At 47.6% G+C, this 20,069-nt stretch overlaps 1 protein-coding gene and 1 long non-coding RNA gene across 2 annotated transcripts in view; both read left to right on the top strand.

Annotated features, from left to right (window-relative positions):
* C9H8orf48 (chromosome 9 C8orf48 homolog) overlaps positions 1 to 5,379 on the top strand; it is a 63,253-nt gene extending 57,874 nt beyond the window's left edge. The window contains exons 8-10 of the transcript XR_010614787.1: positions 1,866 to 2,087; positions 3,481 to 3,569; positions 5,290 to 5,379. The gene's annotated coding sequence lies outside the window, so the exon portion shown is untranslated. The remainder of the gene's footprint in view (positions 1 to 1,865; positions 2,088 to 3,480; positions 3,570 to 5,289) is intronic.
* A 1,967-nt stretch (positions 5,380 to 7,346) lies between these two features.
* LOC136019246 (uncharacterized) lies at positions 7,347 to 16,880 on the top strand. The gene is made up of 4 exons (XR_010614788.1): positions 7,347 to 8,875; positions 9,852 to 9,976; positions 13,938 to 14,006; positions 16,744 to 16,880. It is a non-coding gene; the product is annotated as an uncharacterized LOC136019246 (long non-coding RNA).
* Positions 16,881 to 20,069: the final 3,189 nt, after the last annotated feature.

Below are 20,069 nucleotides of genomic sequence, written 5' to 3' on the forward strand. Positions count from 1 at the left end.
GCTCTTTGCAGAGGAATTGTGCTTTTCTGGCTGTAGCCTTTGCCGTGCTTCATGCCGCTGGCTCTGGCCTCCCTGCAGCAGCTGGGAATGTCATCACTTGTTTCCATGGAGACCAGAATAAAGCAATAAATAAATGTGCCTGGGAATAGCAGGCTTTCACTGGGATAGAAGCAGGGCGAGAATTGTGGCCTAATGGTGCAGTTACACCAGGAGGATGGGAGAGACCCCGGTGCCCTACTCGTGTCTCCCAGAGCTGTGTGATGTGCATGGTGCTGGCTTTGGGTGGCCTCAGCATCCCCAGGTGGGTGAAGGAGCGAGCCTCAGCCATGGGTTGTTCTTCAGCACAGCTGCCTATGGAGAAATCAGTGTGTTGGGTGCCTCCTATTGACAGGACAAAAGGAATGGCTTTACACTGCCAGACGTGAGACTGAGATGAGCTCTTAGGCAGAAGCTCTTCCCTGTGAGGGTGCTGAGGCACTGGCACAGGGTGCTCAGAGAAGCTGTGGCTGCCCCATCCCTGGCAGTGCTCAAGGCCAGGTTGGACACAGGGGCTTGGAGCAAGCTGCTCTAGTGGAAGGTGTCCCTGCCCGTGGCAGGGGTTGGAACTGGATGAGTGTTAGGTCCCTTCCAACCCAGACCACTCTGAATCTATGCCTCTATGATCTTCAGTCCTTGCTGCAGTGCCTTGACACAGTTGGGTGATGTTTATTTCATGGTGCGCTTAGTTTCCTTGAGTGATGCTGAAGAGCATGAGGTAAGTGAGGTACATCAGAGCTTTCAAATGGGAGTGGAAACTTTAAACTGTATGAGATGTGAACTGTAACCTGTTTGTGCTCCTTTCTGCTTTGTCACATGTATTAATTACTGCAAACATCACGCTGATCTGTAAGCAGGCAGTCTTTTCCAGGCCTTGTTCTTAGTCATTACTTGAATCACTCCCTCTTTATCTTGTTTAATTCTGCTGGGACACCCAGGCAATTTTCCAAAGCTGTGAGCACAGGCTTGTGTAGAAATCATTGCCTGGCGTTGATGCTTCAGCTGAAGATTCTCTCTTGTCATTTACCATTGAACCAGCGAGACACTTTGCTGCTGGCAGCCTTATTGTGCTGAAAATTGTTTTGCAGGTGAGATGGTAAATTATGGTCTTTCTGTAGGCAGAGCTGTTTGATGGAGCTGGTTTTGGTGTCTTAGGCAGCCAAACTGCAAGCCCCTTGTGCTTCCCCTCCCTCGTGTTAAAGACGCAGCGATTTTGTGTTCTGTGGCTTGCAGAAGTGGCTGCATTTCAATAGCATTTCTATATGCAGTGTAGATGGGGGAAGAGAGGCTGGCATAGCAGCAGATACCTGCTTTCTTCTCTTCTTGTTCCAAAGGCAACATGTGAGCCACTGGTGGACTGGGTATTGTGCTACACTCATGATTTTATATAGTCCAGCCTAGTCCTCCTGAGATCTTTGTTCCTAGTGGGATACCAGTCTTATGGCTAAAGGGACACTGAGGGGAACCATTCCTTCTATAAGCCTCCTGGTGCTCTGAAGTCTGTCCTGTGGTTCTGCATCATGCATTATGGGTCCCTCATTTACAGTTGTCTGAACAGGTCTGTGTTAGCAGTTTACTGCCAGTGAATACTTCTTTCTCTCTCCTACCCACTCTGATTCCTGCCTTTAATATTTGCTAGCTTTATCTTTAGGATTCCTATTAACAGTAAGTTCTGAAACAGGCTTCTGATAAACCATCACCTATGAATGCCATTAAAAAATGCCAGGATTGTCCTTGAAAGATCATCTGTCCTCTTCCTGCTCCGATGGGAATCAATGTCTAATTATAAAGAAGTTGGAAAACTAAAGGAACCGTTCTGTCCTTTCTAGAATCCTGTTTGACAGTCCCATTATCCTCAAGAAGAGAGGACCATCCTGGTGCAGTCCCAGAGGAGAAGGATTAACAACCCTGGAAGCGGTGAGAGAAGATCCACGCTGATGTGAAGAAGACAGATGCGTGTGTAGTTCAAGTTCATCTTGACAAAGTCATGCTGAAAATGCCAATCTGACAACGTTAATACTGGCAGGAAAAAGAATGTATGAGGGGGCTGGGTAAGTGGTGCCTTGTTCCAGCTCATGGTGGGCTACAGCAGGGAGCCTGCACCCCTCAGTAGTGCCCCATGCACCCAGGGAGACTCTCTTCCTCATACACATCAAGGTGACAAAGGACACCAACCCAGAGGTGATCATTTGTCTTGGGGTCAATGGTGAAAGATGTGTGAGCTGAGATGGTTCTGCCTCAAGCAGCAAGGTGTAGCTGCAGTGAAGGCAAAGATGCAGCTCTATGTGACTTTGCTTTGAGCTCACTAGCATGGGTGCTGGTGGTGGGGTCGCTGCAGCAGCACGGAGTGGAACTGCACAGTTTGCTGATGAGATAGAGCAGGAGAAAGCTGCTCTGGGATACGCTCTGGTCTCAGCTGTTCACTGAAACTGCGCTCCTGGGAACATCCGTCTCTCAGGAATTTGGTCATAATTTGATCTTTGTGGTCACAAAAGTGGTGTAAACGTTTGTCCTTCTCCACTCGTGTGTGTCAGAGCGATGTCTCGCACTTACCTCCATGGAGGGCTCTTGTAGGCAAGTGACTGGCACCAGAGTGTCATGTTCTGACAGCATTCACTGGCTTCTTTGCTGTTGTAACGTTTGGATGTAGCCTCTGTGGAAATTCCTTTGAGGCTCAATGTCTGTCAGTCCAGATTCCTTAGCAGGGTTTCAGGAGGGATTATGTCCTATGGGAAAGTGTCAGTACTATAGTTCTGGGCCCCTCTGTTCAAGAAGGACAGGGAATTGCTTGAAGGAGTCCAGCGCAGAGCCACAAAGATGATTAAGGGAGTGGAACATCTCCCTTATGAGGAGAGGCTGAGGGAGCTGGGTCTCTTTAGCTTGCAAAAGAGGAGACTGAGGGGTGACCTCATCAATGTTTACAAATATGTGAAGGGTAGGTGTCAGGATGATGGAGCTAGGCTTTTTTCAGTGATATCCAGTGATAGGACAAGGGGCAATGGGTGTAAACTGGAACATAGGAAGTTCCACGTTAACATCAGGAAGAACTTCTTTACTGTAAGAGTGACAGAGCACTGGAACAGGTTGCCCAGGGGGGTTGTGGAGTCTCCTACACTGGAGATATTCAAGGCCCGCCTGGACAAGTTCCTGTGTGATGTACTGTAGGTTACCCTGCTCTTGCAGGGGGGTTGGACTAGATGATCTTTTGAGGTCCCTTCCAACCCTTGGGATTCTGTGATTCTGTGTATCTGACTAAGAGGGAAGGGAAGAGAAAGGAAGAGAAGGCACACTGCAGGGCTCTGCCTCAGAAGGCAGTATGTAGCGTAATAAACAGGATTCATTGTCCAGTTCCCCAGAAGATTCTCTTCATTCCGGTACTGATCTTTGCTAATCTCTCATGTGGCTGCTTAACAGCGCTTTGTCTGTATTGATTTTCTTCTGCAGATCACTTCAGCTCCTGCACACTTTGAACTTGCCTCGCGTGCTCGACATGCTTTATTGCCCCTGGATATATTGCAGGACACAGCCAGCTGGTGAGTCTCTGAAGCCAGTTTGCATTTGAGCTTCCTGGGTCTGCTCTTCTCATGAGATTGACAGACGAGGGCAGCTTTTAGCCGAGGTATTTTGTCCCCTTGTTGCTGATTTCTTCCCTGGTGCCACAGTAAGGCATCTGTGAACAGGGATGTGAAGCTGGACTGGCTCGTAGTTGGCAGCCAACAAAAATGAGTCCGTACAAAAGGAATTTGAATTGTCTGCTGTGGGTCAGCTCCGGTCTCCAGTATAAACCGAAGCTCATGTGGAACAGAGCAGAATGCATTCCTCACTTTCTCTGGCAAGCTTTGCTGATCCATTGAGGTGGATTGATTTTTAATACCATCAGCAGAGGTGCTAGAAATCACACCGATCTCCACCACTGCCTTATATGGGAGGTTTGGGGCTTTGATTTGGGGTTATTTGTTACTGCAATAGTGTACAAACCTAGGCAGAAACTAAGAATTTGTGATCTTGGTGATAAGGGGGCTGTGTCAGGACAGAGGGAACACGCTGCCAGCATGAGGAGACATCACTGGGGGAAGGCAGCCTCTTCCTGCCTGGGGCTGTCTGCACTGGGTGGGTAATAGGATGCCTCCGAGTCTCCATCACTCCAAATTACAGAAAACCTGGGGGTCAGTACCTGTATCCAGTTCTGTTGCCTCAGTGCCAAAGTCAGAGAGAACAACAATGGTGAAGGAAGCTGAAGGATTGACTGGGAGAGTTACAATTGCTCAGGAGGTTAAAATTGCTCATCGTGCATCATGTGCCTTGAGGGCAAGCTGGGAGGATATAGCAAGGAAATTGGGAGGATATGAAGACAAGGGAGAGACAGATTGGTGGTGGGAGCTGTGGAGGAGCCTCGAGGGTCAGGGAATAAAGTAAACAGCAGGAAAGTCAACCAAGTCCTGTCCTCTCCAGCAGCTGACTTGTCTGAGGTGGCCAAGTATGGGACTATGGTGTGTTTACAGCAAGCCTCTGTGGGACTGACATGTTGTCAGAGGTGGCTTAAATGGGGACGGCAAGGTGCACCAGGTGGTATGTTTTGCAGCAGGGCGATGATAGATCTTCCCAGTTAGTAGACAGAGCAGTCACAGGCGGTCACAGTATGTCAACATAGTAAATATTTCAGGATTTCATAATTAGATGGGGTTCAAGACCAAAACCAATCCAGAAGAATATTAGCCTGCAACTTGAACGCCAGCACTGCAGAGCCAGCTGACCCCTACCTGGTGCATCAGGGTGCTTGGTACCGCGTGTACCAGTGTATCAGACACCCAGGGGCACATTGCTGATAACAATTCGCCACCTCTGAGTCTCAGAACAGGAAGGTGAGATCATGCTTAGGTGGAAGCTGAAGCGATCAAGGCGAGTCTTTCAATGGTTCAGTGGTTTCTGAGGTGGTTTGCACTGTCCAAGAGTGATGTCTCCAAGGTCCCTGCTTTAAAAGTCAGTATCTTGGGATTAACATTCTCAATGAGCAGCTGGACTCACATCTGGACATTATGTTCACTCCAGGGTTTCATTAATGGGTCAGCATTTGCAGCCTCACCATGCCAAGCAGTTAAGTGTTCTCCGGCAGGCTGCAGATGTGTGTGTTTGTATAAACAGCAGATAGTTGATGCTACCCACATTTCCAGCTGAAGACCTAAGCCTGCCTTGGAGCTGCAGGATTTTCTTTGTTCCCAGTTCTTCAAATGGCCACATTCATTCTGTTCACAGCAATCTCACTGCAAACTGGCTTTGGGGAGAGAAGATGACACGTGCCAATTTCGGGACAAATGTCCTTTAAGGTATATTCACACCATAGAAAAGGCGGTGAGTATGTAACGTTTGCGATAGGGCTTGCTTTTTGCACAGCTCTATGGTTGTTCTCTATGCTCCGAACACCTCGGTGCTGTCTATGCAAGCGGTGAACGAAGTATTGAGATACTTTAGAGGTATTTGTATTCAGAAACTCAGGGATCTTTCTTGCGTTTGAAACTTACCCTGCAGTGTCTGCTGGATCAGCAGCAGGGCTGAGCCCAGAGGCTTTCAGCACCTTGCTATGGTGCTGGCCTAAATCCCCTGGCTGGGGGTGTTACTGTGCTGAGGACAAATGTGTTCTCAGGACTATCTGAATCTGACAACGCAGTGCCTCGATGCTGCTCTGCTGCCAGGAACCCGCGGTGGAAGGGAGCTTGGCAGAGTTGTTTGCGTGCCTCTCAAACGCCTTGTCCCACTAAAACTGTTACAGGATCGTCCCACTAAAACTGTTACAGGATCTCCCCGAGTGAAGCTGGGCTTCTCATCGCCGCCTGTCAGCTTTTAAAGATGTTTAAGACATAAATAATGCAACAACTGTAGTTTGCTACAGAGGGAATAAAAGCACACACCGAGGTCGACGTGCTGCTCGTGGCTAGAGCTAAGCAAATGTGATGGGGCTCTCTCAGAAAGGAAAGGCGATAAGAAGAAAACGGATGCAGTGTGTCCCTGCCCATGGCAGCGGGGTGGAACTGGATGATCTTTAAGGTCCCTTCCAACCCAAACCAGCCTGTGAATCTGTTACTGGAAGGGGAGGAGTAAGTTTAAATGGTCCATTACCATTTAATCTACACACGATTTCCTTTTTCCTTATTGGTGCCAGGATCAGGGTGAAGAGTTCAAGTCATTAATTTAAAGAGGCTGGATCAATAAGTGCTTAAACAAGGAATTCTGTTCTTGTTTCCAAGCATAGGTTGAGTTTTGAACACTTGTGGAAGGTCTGGCAATTCAGCTGGGCTCAGCAATGCTAGTACTGTGCTTTTGGGTGGTTTTGGCATTGGGATTTTTATCCCTGTTCATTTGGCTTCTTGTTGTTTAATGGGACTGAAGAGGGACATAGCAACCACAGAAGAAACTCTACTCTTGAGCAAGCTGCCTAAGGATACAGAGTAGGAAAACAATGGACAACAAGGGATTCAGAGTGGGTATTGAGATTTCTGTAGTACTTTAAACTCAATCAATCCATCAGGGCTTGGTATGTATTCAGTCCCCATGAAATAGCAAGTTACAATGCGCATCAAAAAGCCTCTGTCATTGCTCCTTCCTCCTCCTTAGCTGTCAGACTCTGCCAAGTGCTGAAGCAGCTGTCCCAGGGCTATGGGTACAGTCAATTACAGGGTTGTAATTAGGAGTCTTAGCTGCTGGTCATCCTTGTGGTCTCTCCTACCTTGCTTTGTCAGACTGAGCCCTCCTGAGGTGCTCTGCAGAAAATCCAGGACAAGTTTCTCAACTCTGAATCCACAAAGCTGAACGTCTGAGTCTCAGATTTGGTATTTAAATCCTCAAAGTGACATCAAACCCGCATAAAGATGCACCACACTGCGGCCGTTCAAGACCTGAAGCACAGCAAAGGATCTGAACCAGGAAGGATCCTGTCATCTTAAAGAGATTTCAGTTCGACATTGCATGTTTTACATTTGCATTCAGTATGTAATGAAGCCCAAATCTCTGCTAGTGAGACAAGTAACTGCATCCTCAGGCCTTTTGCATCTCACATACTCAAGGAAAGTAGGTCTTTCTATTGCCTTTCAAGAAAAGAGCATGTTTCTTATCAGGAGTGGAATGCTAACGTGTCATTTACAGGAATCTTCCAGCAAGGCAAGCAAACACTGTTTGCATCTTCATTTTTGGGTGTCTTTTCTTCTTTTTGGGAGCTTGGAAACTTACTACTTTGCTTTCCAACTTCAGGCAATGTTCCCTGTGTGCACATTTTATGAATCACTGTATTCTGTGCACTGTGTTAAGGGGACACAATGTGCTTCCGGACTTGACTTCCCTAAACTCTTGTCTCCTTTTTAAGGTACCTGAAGCTGAAATCAATCCCTCTGGGTGTGTGCTGGTCTATACAACATGACATGTCTGCCTCTTTATGCAGGAGGAGAGCCGAGAGTGGAGAAGGAGCAACTGGTAACATGTACAGTATTTCTTACACACTTCACTACTGTTAATATGGGCTAGAAGGAAAGATACCAGGAGGAAGATCAAGGGGGTGGAAAGGAGAGGGAAAACACAGTTTAAACCAACTCCAGCTGATGTGGCCTACTGTGTATTTACTGCCAAGCACAGGGAGAGTGCAAATGGAAGCCTGAATTTCCACAAAGGATTTTCCCTCTATAGAAAGGCTATTTCCTGATTTGTGCGGCGTGCCAAGGTACAGGACTGACACCCCCAGCAGAGATGCTTACAGGGGCAGGCAGACCAACACTGGCATAGACCCATTCAGACTCAGACCTGCATCTGCAGGCACAGAAATCTTGCCCTCTGCGCAGGCTTTGTGGCAGAGCCTTGTGTTGTGTAAGGCTGGAGGAGGCATTGGAGACACAGGGGAGCTCGTGCTGCTGGGGCATCAGAGATGAGCTGGCAGCGCTCCAGCCCTGGAATAACAAGATGGAAAATGAGCTCCCCCGGGTTAGATGTAACACTGCAGGGCCACCCGTGCTGGAAGCCAGCACTCCCGAGGGAGCTCAGTGCAATACCTTGTGCGGGGAGAAATGCTCATTCCACTGCAGGATGGGAGCAACAACCTCCCGGAGTGCAGGGACCTCTTTGCAGGCTGATCCAGGAGGGCACAGTCTCTGAAGCACGGATTGATAGTTCCTCTACTGAGTGTGGTACCATGGAAAGATAAACTCCTGCCAGACCTGTGTAATGAGAAGTACCCATCAGCTCCTCCACTAGCACTAGCTTTGCTGGTTCATGATTTCTAAGTTCTAAAGTATCCTCTCAACAGCGTCTACATTGATTCATCAACTTTTCTAAGCTAATGAATAGATAGGCAGAGACCAGGTAAAATAACTGCAGCTCCTATTCCCACATCAGAATTCCTAACGGATGAAAGTTACCTGGCGTTCCTTTCCTTTCTATGAAACCCATGCAATCTGTACTGCTCTCCCTGTAGAAATAACAGGTTCAGAGGAACTCTTGCTCTGCTTGCCACTGGATTCAGACCTCTCAGGAGAAATGGATCCACTGAAGTGTTTTTCCCCTCTGAAGTTTCGAGTAAGATTTCATTAAAAACAACCCCAAACCCCATCTTGAAATCAGTCTTTCAGCCTTTCTCTCTGTTATTCTTGATGCAGGTAAAGAAGGGGCCCTGTAATGAGTGGGATTAGCCAGCGGGACATTGGAGCTCCCAACCTTTCAAGACCAGGTAACAGCAGCAACAAAACATTCATATGGACTTTGTCTTTAAAAGCAGGAATCTGAACTTCTCATTTGTCCAGGACTGTACTGGCAGATGTAAGCATGTGCTGCAGCCTGTTCTAAAGCCTGGTTGGGTTTTCAGGTAAAGGGAACTTTGTTTCTCATGTGGGGATAAAGAGGGGGGGTTCTGGCTTTTCAAAGCTGCTTTCCTCTCGGAAGATATGTTCCATGGTGTGTCCATCTTCCCTCAGAAGTTATCGTTGTATTTTACATTAAGAAAAGAGAAAGCCTTGCAGTGCCCTGTGACAAAGAGCTGATGCTTGTCTCACAGGCTGAGAACGGGAAATAGAAGTAATAAAAGTGAAGAAAGTCAGTGACGGAACTGAGATTAGACCCTTAATCTGTTTCCTTCCCTACACCTTAACTCCAGATTTAGATCAGCTCTTGCATCTGGAGCAGGCCACCACTAGCTCACAGGCTGGTTTAAGATTTCTCCATGGAATTTGGCTTAATACAGTTTTCATTGTGTGGCTTTAGTATATTGCATTAAGAAAATGCTTCACCTGGACTAAAAACACATCCCAGAAGCAAGAGGATACAAAAGAAGATCTTTTCTCCTGTCTGTAGGCCAAAGCTTCATCTTTGTGATGTTATAAATGCTGGGTGTTAAATTATACTGGCCATCCAGAGATTGCTGTAGGAGAGGTGAAGAGGAAGAATACCCTTTATTCCTTGATTTGATGACTGAGTTTGGTGCTGGTGTATGTAGCATTGGCAGAGGGGTCAGAATACAGCTGTATTTCACACAGCAAAGTGTCTAGCTAGACCTGAGTTTATGCATGCAGGATGGGAGAGTTTGCTTTGGGCAGTAGTGGTTCAGAGATGGATTTAATGCCCATCACAGAAAGCAAGTTTAATATCTGCTCTTGGTGCACAGTGACAGGAGCAGTTTTGAGGATGATCTATATGATGAGGGCATACAGAGCACAGAGAGGAAGGTGAAGCTGTGGGCTCCATTCCAGGAGGTTAGCCTGAGTTAATTCCTTGCTACTACTAGCACTAATCAAGCCAAATACTCTCCGAGGTATGCTGACCTAAGCTGTTTGTTTTCCCTGCAGTGGCTCTTCAGAGAGGAGGAGTGTGTGGAACAGTCTCTGAGCTAATGGCACGAGTTCTGCCCCTTTGGAGACAGCTCAGTTTCATGTTGCTGTGTCCCTCCCTGGCCAAGCAGCACCACATGCAAGTAAGAAAGCAAAAAGGGAGAAATGGGAGAGGAGCTCCCTTTGCCTGTGACACAACACAGAAAACCGCAGCCTGTGTATTTCACAACAGATTTGCTTTGAAACGTACCTCAATATTCCATCCCTCTTATCCATAGAGTTCCTGCAGGTAACAGCCAGGAGTTATGGATTCAGATGTCATGGAAAAACATCATAGTTTTGTGGCATGGGTATTATGAGACCAGGAACTATCTGTGGGTCTGAGGTTTGACATTGCCAACAGAGAAACTAAGGCAGGATACAGTATGGGTGTACAAGACAGAAATCAAGTGTGCAAGACTTTCCCAGGCAGGTTTGGGCAAAACATGATGCCAGGTGAAGGGAAGTGGCAGAGCAGAACAGCAGGACCAGGGACTGAGAGGGAACAGTGGATTTGTAGAGGCAATAGAAGAGAGGAGGAGGAAAAGCAGAAGCCAGGTGTCTGAGGAAGCAAAGCCTGGCACAGCTAGTTCAGGAACAAGAGGAAGAAGCAGTTAACAGCGCTTGCTGCAGCACTGATTCTGCTCATACCGCTGCTTTGGCCATGGCAGTCTTCAAAACACATAAAGATTCCAGCTCAGCCTCCAGTGATTCAGTCTGTTTCTCTGTGCCTTTGCTTCTGGCTCTGAATTCTCCAGGGGAACCAGAGGGCAGCACAGGGCTTAAACAACTTCTTTCCCCTCACCCCCAACTTCATCAAGATACATGGTCTTTGCCAGCATTAGTCTGAAGCCTCATTTAGAGAAGGAAACTTTGCATTTAATCCACAGGCCTATTAGGGAAACAGCACAGCAGGAAACTAGTTAGAGTGTTGAGTAGAAAACAGACTTGCTAATAAAGCTCTTGTTCTCATTACAGTCCCAAGGTGCTGAGCATCTTTTGTTTTAGTAAACAGAAGTTGGCAATTTTGAATGACACTTCCTTTCTTCCCACTCTTAATACCTTGCGGTCTGCTTCAAAGGCAAGAAAATGAGGGATTTCAAACAGGATCCTGCATCTCTTGTATACAATAATCCCTTTGCTTGACACTTCTAATCACAAAGACAACAAAAACTTGGCTGTTTTGTGTCAGTGTAACTTTGTTGTCTGATGTGTCTTGGTATGCATAAATAGAAGGAGGACAAGGCCCTGGAGACCCTGTTTCACTCATTGTGTTGGCCTCTCCTCTCACCAGCCCTTGTTTTAGCATATGTCTGTCTAGTGCCAAATTTCAGTCTGTTCTTCATGCCTGTGGGTTTTTGGAGACCTATTGTGACTGTGCTTTCCTTGGGAGCTGAGGAATACCAGCTTGTGATACCTCTTGCAGAGCTGCTGCAAAAGGGATGAAGTGCAAAGAGTGATTCACCTAAGAAAACAGCACAGAGCTGTAAGAGACGACTTTGTTCATGCGTTCAAATGAGGTGGGTAATTCTTTCTTAGGGTAGAAAGATGGATGAAATTCCCTTATCATCTGATACAAGTAAAGAGGCTGTAGCTTCTTGCTCCTTTTCAGCCCGTTCCTCTGCTTGAGTTGCACCTTGATTCATTTTCTCAGGGTTAGGGCTTCCTTAAGGCTGCCGCCTTCTTGCCATCTCTGCACTAAACCCAGGTGGTTTGATGGAGAGCAGCAATGAGGCCACTTAATTTGTGACTCTTCTCAGAGGCCTCATATATTCTGTGAGGTTGTTTCCTCTGCATTTGCTCTCACTGCCAAGTTGATGAGCTCAGTCTTTCATTCTTCTCTGGAAGTTACAGCTCTGAAGTTGTATCTCCACGCTATGAGCTCTGAGACAAATAAATCAGGTGGCTTCTTTGCAGCCTCTCTGCTCAGATTAGTTGCTCTCTGTCCTTTATACAAGGACTTGTAGCATCAGGCCCAGATTAGCTTTTCCTGATTGGATCATCTGTCTTGTAAAAGACATCCCCTTCTCTTTCCTGCTGCTCTGAGTGTGCTGCCTGCGTGGTGGTGTTCATGGAGGTGGCTATGGGAGTCTTAGCTTCAGTCCTTAGGAGAATACACTCTTGAACAGAATAAGCAGCCCAAACTTTCTTTTGAAGCCAAGGATGTGACAGTTTCAGTTACAGAATGTGAACCTCTGGAGAGAAAATTAGCACTTTTTTGTACTATTCCGAGTAACTTAATCACTGGTGATCAATAATAAACCCTGCTACTTGTTGGAAAGATTCTGTCTCCGAGGGCATTGGAATAAAGGCTTTGGCAACAGAAAGACAGAGACGACTACGTTTATATAATTTAGGAAGATTTCCCTGAGGAGACATAACCAGAGGCTGTAAGTGTCTTCAAGGTAACGCAGTATATATCCCTTACTTTGCTAATTCCTTTCCAGTGGGATAGTATAATCCATTTCATATGGTGATAGGACAGAGAATGATGACCTGAAGCTAAAGCAGCAAAACTGTAAGCTAAGCATCAGTACAGTTCAGCAGCTCTGAAAGTTAGCACCAAGAACAGGGACATGTGGCAGAGGGAGTAAGTACCATTTCTTAAGGGAATCGAAATTGGGAACAATTCAGGATGACTTACAAACACACCAGTGTTATTTAGAACACATTTAGCATATCAGAGAGAGCATCGGTGTTTTAGAGAGCCAACTACTCTGTATTGTTGTTGGGGTGAAAATCTATTCCCTTTCCTATCTATTACCTATCACCCTTTTGGTAGGGTGGGACATTTCTGCCACTGCAGCAAATGTTGCCCAGGTTAGCATTGGGGTTTTTGTCATTGCATGGCCAGGGAACTTCTTGGATGGGAGCAAAATTCCATCACATCCATTGCACACGTGCAGTGGGCTAAGAGTGGACAGGCACTTCATCGCACAAGTTAGAGGCAGGTGGCAGTTGGCAGTAATGTGTTTGTTTTCAGCTGTCTGTCTGTACTTGCAGGTGATAAATGACTTGAAAAGGCAGATTAACCACTATTAGTGATAGGGAGAAGAATCAGGTTCCTGATTTATTTCCCCCCTCCTCAGGTTTTATGGGGGTCAGCTTAACTTGGTACGAACTCATGCTTTACAGCTGAGCAGCAAGGCAGTGAAGAAGGAGAAACACTCCTCAGCACGTCCTAGGTATGTACCACTATTAAAACCATGAGTGATACACCGTGACCTTTCCTTGTCAAGGTTCCCCAAAGACTGTTCCTTTGGAGCCCTTGATGAGCCCTTGCGTGCTGAGCAGCACAAGCAGGAAGAAGCACAGCATGGTTTGTCACCAGGCTCTTTGTTGATCTTGCACATCCATTTAACATCTAACTCAGCTTTACTTCGCACTGGAACACAGTCAGCAAGGCCAACCCCAGTGTCTGCTTAGGTGCTCTGCAGAGTTATTCATTTACTGGCTACATTATAGAAGGTGGCAACTGTTGTTTTTTATTCGGGTACAGGGCTGATGTCTCTCAAGGAGTCTTTGTCCCCATATTAGGAGGGAAGAGCCAGAATACTGTATTACTGTACTGGAACCATCCCATTTTTCCCTGCATCCTGCTCATCTGCCTTTTTTTCTGACGGAAAGTTTCGTTTCTTAACTATCTTTTGGCAAATCGTTGTTTTTTCCATTTTATCATTACATATGTTTGAAAGCGAAGCTGTTTGTAGCCTTCTTTAAACTTGCTTCTGCCTGAATGTATTTTAGGGTTGCTTGCAAGGGTTGAGAACACACACTGCCATCCCCTCTTAGGAAAAATGAGGGAATACATCACAGAATCCTCTTTCTTTCTTCCCTCTTACTTACCTGGGAACCCGCTTCCCATTACCCTTCAGGCAGTTCCCCGGAGAGTTACATTTGCAGTTATATTACATTCCTCAATTCCTCATTTGGGTCTCCTTCAGTGATGATTTTCATTGCCCTATGAAGCAGTTTGAGGTTTTGCTTTCCTGGTGAACAAAGTGAACACACTTACATAGATTTATCATGATTTATACATGTTAAACAAGTGAATCTCCATTTCAGGAGCTGCTGGATTTCAGATCCTGGTGCGAGGTGGCCATGGGGGCAAGTTAACAGCATGGTGACTGTGAGGTGAGTGAAGCACTGAGATATGAGAGGTCTGTTCTCACCTGGTTAGATCTTATCTCTATGTTCCCCTTGTTACAGTGCCATGGAAACAGCAAAATTGCTGCAATTCCTCTTGGCCAGGCCTTCGAGCCCCTCTGTAGTTGCAAACCTTCAGAGTTCACCCCTGGTGATAAAAGAGTTCCAGAAGAATGCAGAAGAGTGGTGAATCCATTTGGGTGCAGTGTTGGGGAACAGAAGAGACTTCATGTTACAGCACAAGTTAAATGCCTCTGTGTTTGCTAGGAGGGGCAGCAGCACGCTGCACTACAGAGGGACTGCTTCTTGTGCCCCTTCCTCTCCTACTGCCTTTATTTCACACCCAGCATCTTCCAGGAAGGGTCCCAGAGGAGACAGATGTGCTCATCTGCAGGCTGTTTAATAACACACCTTCAGTTGCTGTTAGCCAGCTTTCAGGCTCAGGGCCATTACACATAAAGCTCTGAAGCACCAGTCATCAGGTCTATTCTACTGGTGAAAAAATTGCACTCTAGAAATGACATTGGGTTATTGCATAGAAATGGCAGCAAAGCGGGATGGGGCTTGGAGCAATCTGCTTTAGTGGAAGGTGACCCTGCCTGCGGCAGGGGTTGGAACTGGATGAACTTTAAGGTCCCTTCAACCCAAACCAGTCTGGATTCTATGATTCTATGACATGGCCAGTTTCTTGTTTTGTGCTCCTGAGACATTGGAAAGCCAGCTGCAAGGGTTGGACAGGTCCCACTGGCTCTCTGAATTAACAACAGCAGAGTAATATAAATGAGGCTCCTTTGATGAAGGCTAACAGCCAGATTCTGCTCTCTGCTTCATTAGAGTAAAACAGAGAGATTTCAGTGTCATCAGCAGACCCATTCTAGTTTTATGCTCGGGTAATGGAATTTGGCCCAAAGAGACTGAAAAGAACCGATCTATCACGTTTATGTAGTTGAATATAACTGTTGTGCTCTGTTCAGGAGAATATTTTAACAGGGCTCCATATAATATTGCCTGTACTCTGTGACTAATTCCTACAGCCATCCTAACTTAATTCTGTAGCAATTTAATGACTAAGAAAGAGCTAAATTGCTTGGCAGGATAATGGAGGGAAGAAAGAACGTAGCAGGAGGGTTAAGCACGGCAGGTTTCACTGGCCACAAGAGTACAAACTGAAATGCAATGAAACAAAGTTCCTGGGAGAGCCATAAATAAGGAGTTTAATATATCACCAGCAGGTACAAGCTGCATAATCTGCTCAAAGACATCGTGCTTTTGTCTGCTGGAAGCCAGGCTCCGTCTTAACCTGACATGAAAATGGTTTGAGAGCCTCAAGCCATTAGCTCATAAAGGGCACAGAAAATAGTGTTGTTACTGTGGTGCTTTGGCTAATTCCATCTCTGCACCCTCAGAAAACAAAAGATGCTGAAAGATGTAAATTGTTCTTAAAATCAAGTGTTTGTGTGGTTGGTTTTTAACCATTATGGGTGATGTTGGTAAACTCATGGCAAGTGGTTTTACTTCTTCCCCTGCGGGTTTTACAGTTATTAATGTACAGAGGTTCTAATGTAATTCATTGAAATCCGTTCTGAGGAGCGCAGAATAAAACATTCCAAACGGCTCAGAGGTGCTGAGGTTTTGAGGATCCTTTCAGGCAGATTTCCAGGAGCCTGAATGAAGCCTGGAAGATGAAGCATCAGAAATACGCTGCTTAAATAATGAGCTTGTAATTGCACTAGGAACAGGCATTTTGGTCATTCTCACTCCTCAGCTTAGCTGGAAACTGCCTCCCCTTAACTCCCATTTACTCTGCTGTGGAAGGTGGTTTACACAGAGCACTGAGGCTCCCCTGGCTCAAGTGGTGAGGCTGTAACAGCAAACTGGATCAGCAAACATTTTGTTACTCATTCTAGTTTTGATTTCATCTCCCAAACAGGAGACCAAGATCAGAATGTAATGCTCCTGGAAGCAGATGTAAATCCGCTGGTCAGGAAAGGTTGAGGATCATTGGGAATGCTCTCAGTACAATCTTGGAATAGCAGAACCCCTTTTGCATCACGCACTTCCTTGAAACCCAGTTCTCCTTCTCCACCTCCACACTAAGCGTGTCAGTGTGATCCTTTCCCAACCCAAAGGTCTAAACCCAGGTTTGATTAGAAGATGCTGAGCTAATTTCTTGGAAAGATCCATTTGGTTCCAGCCCTCCCTCCCCATAGCCTTGTGTAGCTGCTGGCCCAGAGCAGCTCCTTCCTCATACCTCCAGCTGACCCTGACCCAGAACCTTTCCAGCTCCATCCGAAGCTGAGAGCGCGTTTCAGTGCGGATGACAGTAGTGTTTCCATCGCGTCTGAGGCTCCCCCAGTCTGGCAGGCCTGTGCCTGGAATCCAGAAACAGGTTTCTCAGAGCCATGAGTGCTTGCCTGGCTCTTCAAGGGGACAAGCAGCCATCAGCTCCTTACCTGGCCATGAAAAGACATTGCCTGTATAGAACATGTCAAATCCTGTCCCTGGAGTGACTGTAGCTGCTGAGAAGATTGTCAGCCTGGGATGGAGGAGCTTGAAATGGTGCTGGATTAGTGCTCAGCTCAGTTTTCCCCTTGTTTTCAAAGGAAAGGGGGAATTTAACCCTGGGAAGCTGCCCCAGCTCTGCAGTTTGGGATATCGCAGCTCCTTTAATCAGGTTCAGCAATAGCTTCAGGGAATCAGACGTTTTTCTGTGATCTCTTCTTAGTGTCTTCTTCAGCCCTGAGGTGGAGAGAAATCTGATGATGCAAAAGAACCAGGAAGTGACTTTTGAGCTGTTCAACCCCCTCAGTCCCTGACATCCCCCAAGATAAAACCAGGAGCTGGTTACAGGCTGTCTCACGCTGACATCTGAGTCCTGCTGTAAGGAATACCCATTCACTTCCTATTGCCCAAGGAAATGCTGGTTCTCCTGAAGCTGACAGGAAAGGCTTTGCTTTTATTTCTATACAGAATTTGCAGCATCCTCAGCCTTCGCTGTGTTCATTTCACCTCAGCCCTGGAGTGCACAGATCATGGTTGTCCTCTTCAGCTCTCAGCAGCACCAGCACTTGGTAAAGTAGCTCCATCCCCTGCGTTAACCTGGAGTCAATCATGGAAGAAACCAGAGCTCAAACTGAGGAGTGGGACAAGGACAGGGCAGGAGGGATGAGCAGTGCCCAGCTGAGGGCTGGGAGAGAGGAGACCTTCTGCATCCTGCTCTCTGCTGGGAGGCAGGGAGGCTGACACTGCTGCCGTAGGGTGGGCTGGATGCCGTAGGATGGGTTCTGGAGCGCCTGCATTGGGATGGGTTGTGCAGAAGGCTCCCTGCAGGCTGTCACTGTTCCTGTGCTCCTAACGCCGTGCTCTGAATGTGGAAAGGAGGAGGAGGGAGATGCAGGATTGGTGCTGGACCGCTGCCGGGTCAGTGTCTGTGGCTGCCCCCATTTCATTAACAACAGGATGTTATTTTAGCTAAATATTTTGTTTAAGCTTTCACTGGGTTTGAGGCGTCAGGGGATGATGAGGGTGGAGAGAAGGAGGCACCTTTTCCCAGTGACAGGTTAGTGAGGAGACACCGTGTCTTCCTCTGTCCTCCACACAACCCTGCTGAACTGCCTGAGACCTTCAGGTTCCGGATCTCTCTGCTGGGGCCTCTCTTCAACAGGTTCCAAGATGGCCCTTGTTTGACAAACCGTTAATACATGGAAGTAGCTGCCTTTTTCCACCCTGGAGTCTCTTTCTTCCCTCAGTATCTCCTGGGCTGTGTATGGGATGTGCTGTTGAAAGCCCAGGTTCACATTGTAATGAGATTATCATCGCTATCTCTGTTGGAATTAAATAACAAGCCAAGCACGGGCAGACAGGACGCTGAACACTGCCGAGCTGCCAGCTTTGGCGAGGAGGTGGGTCCCTGGTTTGAAGGGCACAGTATGTTACCAGCTCGGCCTCTCGGCAGCCACATGACCTGCTGCTGTCTCCTGCCCGTTAATGCCAACAGAATAAGACTGGGAATTAAAAGCAGTTTCCTGCAGTTTGGTTACAAACACGCTTTCGACCACAGCTACTGTAGGGAGCAGTCGTGTTACTGGGCCAGTCCCAGGGTGGTGACCCCCTGAAGAAGGTGTCTTGCTGCTTGAGGAGCAGTTTGGGCATAGGGTAATGTAGTGACGCCCCCTTTTGTTTTAAGAGCTGACAATGAGAGGATGGGGAAACTTCTCCCTGCTGTCTCACTGCCCTGTTCTTCCCTCCTTTCCATCCCCCCAAATCCATAGGTGCCTGCTGCTTCCCCTCCTGCCAGCTGGGACAGTGACACTGGGAGAGCTGCCAGACCTGGGTGCGCTCCAGAGCTTCCCAACGCTTCCCATCCTCTGAGACCATGTGGATGCCTGCACCAGCCCTGCAGCAGAAACAGCTCATGCCTGGCATGGGAGCTGGGAACCGAGACACTGCACCGGAAGAGCTCAGCCTGCCTGGGGGCCTGTGGGAGCCCCTGGCCCCATGACACCAAGCTGCTTGTGATGGGTGCCCAGAGCCCAGCAGCCAGTGGGACCAGTGTGGGTCTGGAGACAAAGGTATTGGCAGGGAATAACGGGATAGTGAAGGTTTAGCACAAGGACAAAAGGGACTTTTACAGCAGAGGCAATGCCTTGCCTTCAGAGATGGGGGATGTTTATACAGGGAGAGATGGGTGGAGGAGCAGGAAGCACAAAAGAGCCAAAAAGCTCTAGAACAGGGATAGGAGGGTGGAGCCTTTAAATAGACATTTGGAACACCATCGTGTACCTGCTCACGCTGCATCCAGGCACATTCCCAATGCGTCAGCCACCACAGAGTCTGTTCAGCACTGGGAATCATGAGGCTGGGAATGCTCTAGACTGTGTTTACACCCTGAGCAGTCTGGATGTGAGACAATGTAAGACTCAGAGGTAGAGTTCTGGCCCAACTTCAACAACAATGCGCATGTAGCTGTGATTTAATGGGTGCAGTGTCAGTTGTGGATGCACTGGGGGGCCTGTGCCATACATTCAAATACACCACAGAGCTGTTGGTGTTCAAATCCTTTTTGGTTTCCCTTAGACCACACTTCCCTACAGCTGATGAGATACTGATGCCTATTTCAGCACTAGAAGAGACTATTAACTTTTGGCTTCTTCCAGCTTAACGAAGAGCCTGAGGGCTGTGGCAGCTCCACAGGGAATTCTGTGCCATCAGTTCACTCCTCCTCACACGAATGATAGGTACCCCAGACTCACTCCTCTCTCCGGTCTCAGCTGCAGGATGCTGGCACAGGGAAAGGGCACCCGCTGCTGCTGCAGAGCTCGCTGCTTGACGGATGGAAACCAAACATCTTGAGTTCCACCTGGAGCCTGTGGCTGCGAATGCAGGGCTCAGAGCAGTCGTGTGGTGGTTCCTCATGGTGACTCGTGGCTCGGTAAGCCCCTCTTATAGCTTTCTTGTAACTTCACGATGCTGAAAGCCTGTCCTGGGCCTGATGATCAGTGATAGACCAGAGGGGTTCTAGGGAGCCTGCCCAGCAGGTTAACACCATGAGCTTTGCACCGGAGAAGAGGGAGCTGGTCTGCAGGACCTGACAAGTTCTGTGCCTCGGGATGTGTTGAGCGGATGGGCCAGGGAGCAAAGACACGAGTCCTGAGCGACTGGGGCTTTGCTTTGAGCCTCGTGAACCATGTGTTTGTGTGGAGGCAGAGATTACATAAAGGAGTGGGAGATGGGGAGGTGTTGTTTATGTCACAGGCTCATCCTGTATGTGTGAAGTGCTGGATGCAAATAGCGCGGTTTAGAAGCCGGGTGCTGCTGGGGCACCCGCTGAGCGAGGAGCAGGGTTTGACACTCCAGTTCCAGGCAGCAGACCATGGCTGGACGGGATTCATGGAAGAAGACAGACAATAGTGCTAACTGAAATCCAGATCTGGCTCTGGAAAGCATTTCCCACCTTTACAATGAGCTCAGGGACTTGAAAATAGCCACACCTTAAAGCATGGAGATTGCAAACCCGAACTGTGTGTGGAGGAAAACCAACACCCTGTGTCC

This window comes from Lathamus discolor, chromosome 9, assembly GCF_037157495.1.
Source record: "Lathamus discolor isolate bLatDis1 chromosome 9, bLatDis1.hap1, whole genome shotgun sequence".
NCBI classification, from domain to species: domain Eukaryota; kingdom Metazoa; phylum Chordata; class Aves; order Psittaciformes; family Psittacidae; genus Lathamus; species Lathamus discolor.